This window comes from Anomalospiza imberbis, chromosome Z, assembly GCF_031753505.1.
Source record: "Anomalospiza imberbis isolate Cuckoo-Finch-1a 21T00152 chromosome Z, ASM3175350v1, whole genome shotgun sequence".
In the NCBI taxonomy this organism is placed as follows: Eukaryota; Metazoa; Chordata; class Aves; order Passeriformes; family Viduidae; genus Anomalospiza; species Anomalospiza imberbis.
The window spans coordinates 12,918,512-12,924,199 of record NC_089721.1 but is presented as its reverse complement, the minus strand read 5'-3'; the positions used below and the strand labels follow the sequence as shown (position 1 = coordinate 12,924,199).

General features: G+C 45.5%; 1 long non-coding RNA gene across 1 annotated transcript; it reads right to left on the bottom strand.

Annotated features, from left to right (window-relative positions):
• Positions 1 to 1,498: 1,498 nt before the first annotated feature.
• Positions 1,499 to 3,281, bottom strand: LOC137464672 (uncharacterized). Its single transcript, XR_010994347.1, has 2 exons — positions 2,990 to 3,281; positions 1,499 to 1,740 (listed from the first exon to the last, which is right to left on the bottom strand). It is a non-coding gene; the product is annotated as an uncharacterized lncRNA (long non-coding RNA).
• Positions 3,282 to 5,688: the final 2,407 nt, after the last annotated feature.

Genomic DNA, 5,688 nt, shown 5'->3' with positions numbered 1-5,688 from the left:
AAAATTATTGGTAATGTGCAACATTAGATTTAGAATTCCTGCTGTTGGTGGTTGTCTAGGTTTGAAAAGACAGGTGTCTGTTGAGGAAGGCAGGAGCCTCTCTTGAAATGGAAAATGTAAACCCCCTTCCTCCAAATTACTATAAGTTTGAAGGCCTCTCAGGCAAAGATATAGGAGGAGGAATAACAGTTCTTTATTAGAAAAAAAAAAAAAAAAAAAAAAAAAAAAAAAAAAAAAAAAAAAAAAAAAAAAAAAAAGCAGTAATACAAAACAACACTGACAGGGTCAGAATATGACCTGACACCCTGTGGGTCAGGGTGTTGGTAGCAGTCCCATTCAACGGTGGCTGCAGCCTTCCTGGAGTGACAGGTGTGGCACTGTTGGACCAGTGATCCAGTAGAAGGATGTAGTCTTCCTCTGGAGGTCAAGTGGTGGTGTAGATGCACCTGGTCTTCCTCTGGGAATCCAGTGGAAAAGAAAGCTACTCCTCTGGAAACCCAGTGGGAAAAGGCTGTCTGTGGTGCTCCAAATGTCAGATTATATCCAGGCAGGAGTCCTTGGCTCCTCCCCCTGGGCGGAGCATCTCCCAATGGGATGATGTGATTTTTTCAGTCATGCAGTGACACTCAATGGCCCATTAGCAGAAGATATTTCCCTGGAGGGAGGATTGGTTGTGGAAGAGATAAAGAAAACTGCCCCACCTGGTTTTAACAGGTGTCCCAATTAACAGAAGATGACTGCCCCACCTCTAACAGATGGCAATAGAGTACACACCCCTGGCTACATCTTGCATTTGCAACCTAAGACAGTGGTGACCAGCTGAACAAAATGTCCCACTAGTGATGTTATCCATCTTTCTTCATTCTTTCCAAGGTATAGTGTACCTCTTCTAAACCAGAATGAATGATGATTAATTTCTGTGTCCTTTGTCCATGGCTTCAGATGTGTTCCAGCAGCCAACACACATTGTGCTGCAGTAGATTTTCACCAGTGCAACGTTCATTCCAACGGGGGTGGGCAACAAATCTTGACAGGATGTGTAGCAATTCATGGGTTGTGACAGAATCATCTTATTTAGTTAAAATTATGAACACAAATGTTTGCTTATTTCTGTCAAGATGTTGTCTCCCGATATGGAATCAGGAATAATTCTCATACAAACACATCTTTTTCCAAAGTTTATGAGCACAGTTCCAAGAGTTTCATCAGGATGGATTTCAAAGTGACAAACATTTTGTTGAGTGTCAAGATAAATGCCTTGATGGGACTTAATGGTGTTACTTCCCCCAGTAAGTCCTTGCTGTTCCCTTGCAATGCATGCATCAACATGAATGGTTTGTTATTTGTTCCCATTTTGCTGGACCCATGTTCTGTGCTATATCAGATAGGGAATAATTTCACAATTATTTAACCCCGGTGCAATGATTGGATATGTGATATATGCTGAAGAATTGTGTATTAGAATAAAATCTTTACTAGCTGGCAAGGTCATAGATGAAATTAACTAGATGCCACTAAAATGGAAATTTTCTTTGAAATTTATTTGCATTATCCCAGATTACTTTATGAATTTCAGTGGGGAAGGTACATTGCCTTCCCTTATAATTGCTGCTGTAGGAAGTTGTATCCACAATTGAGTTTGGATACAACTAATAGGTATTGGTACAGGCACTACCTAGAATAGTCATTATATAAATTGGGATTCCTTTTCATGAATCTTTTCCCATTAAGGTAATATACCTGATAAGATCAATTGGTTTCAACTGGTATAAAACACTTGATACTGAGTTTATTTTGTTTACTAGGACTTCAGTATTCATGCTCTATAATAGTCCTAATGCTGTCCCCAGGATCCTTGTCACATGTCTCCTTGATCATTTTGGAGAGGCCAGTACACAGAACAATGAAAACCATCCTGTGTAAGATGTGCTCAGGAATGATGAGTAGGCAGGTTTAAGTGCAGATATTAATCTGTGCTGATAATTCCACTTGTTTAAGGGACCATGAAGGCCTAAATAGTACCTTTTGTTGGCCTGTATCTTTGATCACATGGGGTTCAGTTTGGAAGTGTGTGGAGATAAGGTTTCAACAGTCTTACTGGGAATCTGGAAAATTTTTACTTTCCAGTAAGACCGGTATGAAGAAGAGCTTTGTCAAAATAGAGGTGATACAAACTTTGATTGAATACAAACTGTATTCAATTTTTGTACTGAATTACAGTCATCCTTGACTCTATACTCTCTTTGTGTCACTCCATGACTAGGACTGCCACAGAACAGAAGGATTAGGATGCTGCCATCAAGGAATTTGCATCAGGATCAAGGTGCCCACTTTCTTTCACAGCACTGACACACAGCAAGTTGAATGAGTTGTAAACTGTGACTTGAGAAGCACCTGGGAAAATTATGGTGATGTGCTATGAAAACATATCAATACCTTCAAGGAGATGTTTAACTCTATACAGCCCTCATGCTTTCAATCTGCTTGTTAGTTTTCTGTGTAGTCACTGATAAAGCTCCTGGAGGCAAAAAGTCACAGATTCATGGATGATTGACTTTTACCAGGCAAACCTGACTCTTCATGAGCATAAAGAAGCATTGAAATCTTTCCACATCAGGCAACCCCCACATGCTTTCTTAGCTTGCACAAGTGTGCTTTGAGTCATAGAATCACCTCAGTATGACTGAGGTAAAAAAAGACTGCCAGACATCAACTGGTCCAACCTCCCCTGCTTAAGCAGAGCCACTGAAAGATGGTGGCCAGGGACCACAACCACACAGCTTCTGAGTTCCTCTAAGGAAGGAGCTCCCATGAGCACCCTGGGCTAGATCTGTCACTGCTCAGTTACTGTGACAGCAAAAAAAAAAAGTTTCCCGATATTCAGAGGGAAGGTTTTTACTTTGCACTGTTTTGCTTTGTGCCCGTTGTCACGGGGCATCCCTTAAAAGAGCCTGCTCAGTCTTCTGTGCACCCTCCCATCAGGAGGGACCGTGAAAAATTATCCCATTCAGAGTCTTCTTCAGGTTAAAGAGTCCTTAGGCAGCACTTTCAGCACTTCCTAACAGGGGAGATACTCTAGTTCCTTCATTATCCTTGAGAATTTTCTCTGGTGCTCTCCCATATGTCCACCCCTTTCTCATGGGGGTGAGTCCTGTAATGGACACAATACTCAAGGTATGGCCTCCTCAGTGCTGAGAAGGAGGAATTGAATCAGACCTGCAAAGCCAGCAGAGTAAAAAAATGCCTCAATATGGTTTATTTCTAACAAAACATAGTACTGGGTATGATATGAATGGTTAAACCTGTGATTTTATATAAAAAATACAAAAAGGGGATACTGCTTAATAGCAAGGTAGCCTAGTGCATCTGGGAACATTTCATTCCCTGAGGCCAGAGCCTGTGTGTTCTGTGTGTAGCTCCTGAAAGCCCTGTGGTGTCACCAGAAAGTCATTGTGACATGTGACATCAATCCCTTTTGCAGTGTGTGGCAGCCCTGAAGGGCCAGAATACCTGCCCTCCTCCACTGGGAAAATCTATACGTGAGAGAGGATTTGTTATGCAGTTATAGTGGCAGGACCTGGGGAGCTGGTCCCAATCTGCCACATTCCCAGGCTTCAGCTGCTGCTGCTGAGAGGCCAGAAACTGCTTTTACACCTGCACAATTCCTGCGTGCACATGTCCAAGAGGTCAGTCACTACCCTGCCCTGAGAGCTGTCACATGCAGAGACACCTCTGGTGTCACTTGTCTGCCCCAGGATAGTCCCTAGCTCTTGTGGCAGCTCAAGCACAGACTCGAGGCAGAAGAGGCAGCTCTTCAGTGCTTGATATAGACAGCTTGGCTGTTGTCTGCAGACTGCATCTCTGGATTGTGTCTCCAGGGCAGGCCAGGAGCCTTGTGTCTCTTCGGTTTTCAGTGCCAGATGGCGTTGGAGGAGAGCTTCTCAGAAGGCGACTCCTCTTCCTCCACTGCCAGAGACAACGAGGTGGTCCTGGCTATCCCTCAAAGACCTTTTAACTGCCCAATCTGCCTGGACACCATTGAGGAGGAAACCTCTGTGAGCTGGTGTAGACATGCTTTCTGCTTTTCTTGCATACTGGAGTGGTCCCACATCAGACGTATTTGCCCGGTCTGCCAGGAGCCTTTCCAATACCTCTTCCACAAAGTGGGAGACAGTAACTATGACGTGTACTACACCAGCTCCACCAGACGTAATCGAGGAAGGAGAGATCGTCGCCACTCTGCAGAGAGGAGGCGGCATCATTCCGCAGGCCACGGACACCGCAGATCTTCCAGCAGAGAGCGCAGCAATAGCCGTGCCAGAGACTGGGAAAGGGACCGAAGCAGATCCCGGAGGCAGAGCCATGATGGCCATAGCAGGGGTCAGCAGGCCCGGAGTTTTGACCCCTCAAGCAGCAGGAGACGGCAGCACGGCAGGGCTCAGGACACGGCTTCTGAAACTTCTCGTGGTTGCAACCAAGTTGCAAGGCATGAATGGGATGTCCCAGTCCCCTTGGGGAGGAGTGAGCACCGTCAGCGGGCACTATGGAATCTCTCCAGGGAATCCTGGGCAACAAGCAGACGATCTTGGAGAAGGTCCCACAGAGTTTGGCAACAAATACAGAGAGAAGAGCAAAGGAGGAGGGATCACAATGAGGGACAATCTGCAAGGCCTGAACAGGATGTCCCGGACTCTTCAGGGAGGAGTGAGCACCATCAGCCAGAACAATCAGTTTCCTCCAGGGAACCCCAGGCAACAAGGAGTCCATCCAGTCAATCCTGACAGACATTCCGCAGCTCTAAGTAGCACAGGGAAAGGTAGCACACCCTACCAAGAAGGGTACTACTGTATGTCCTGTTACTTGTATCACAAATTGTACCACTTTACACCAAAACTGGTCCTACAAACAATTCCTAAAATAAAGTCAATTCCAACCATCAAGCCTGGAGCACAGAATCTCTTCTCCATCAAAAAACACATCAAAAAGTCTAGAGACCTATGTAAGGGTGACCAAGGTTAAGAGGACAACAAGCTAGTAGGTAGAAGGTAGAAAAACACCTTAAGCTGGTTTATTCCTAAATGAGAAAGTAGTGCTGGGTATGAATGGCAAAACCTGTGATTTTATATAAAAAATAAAGAAAGGGGAAACTCCTTGATAGCTAGGCAGCCTAGTGAGACAAGCTACCTGGGAAGATTTTGTTCCCTGAGGCCAGAGCTTGTGTCTTCTGTGTGTAGCTCCTGAAAGCCCTGTGGTGTCATCAGAGAGTCATTGTGACATGTGTGACATCAACCCCTTTTGTAGTGTGCGGCAGCCCTGAAGGGCCAGAATGCCTGCCCTCCTCCAAAGAGGACAGACATTGGCAGGTGGGGGAACGATGGACCCCCATCCTGTTGGCTGCCTTCTAAGAGCATAGAGAGGATTTCCTGTGCAGTAATAGCAGCAGGAGCTGGTCCCAATCTGCCACATTCCCAGGCTTCAGCTGCTGCTGCTGAGAGGCCAGAAACTGCTTTTACACCTGCACAATTCCTGCGTGCACATGTCCAGGAGGTCAGTCACTACCCTGCCCTGAGAGCTGTCACATGCAGAGACACCTCTGGTGTCACTTGTCTGCCCCAGGATAGTCCCTAGCTCTTGTGGCAGCTCAAGCACAGACTCGAGGCAGAAGAGGCAGCTCTTCAGTGCTTGATA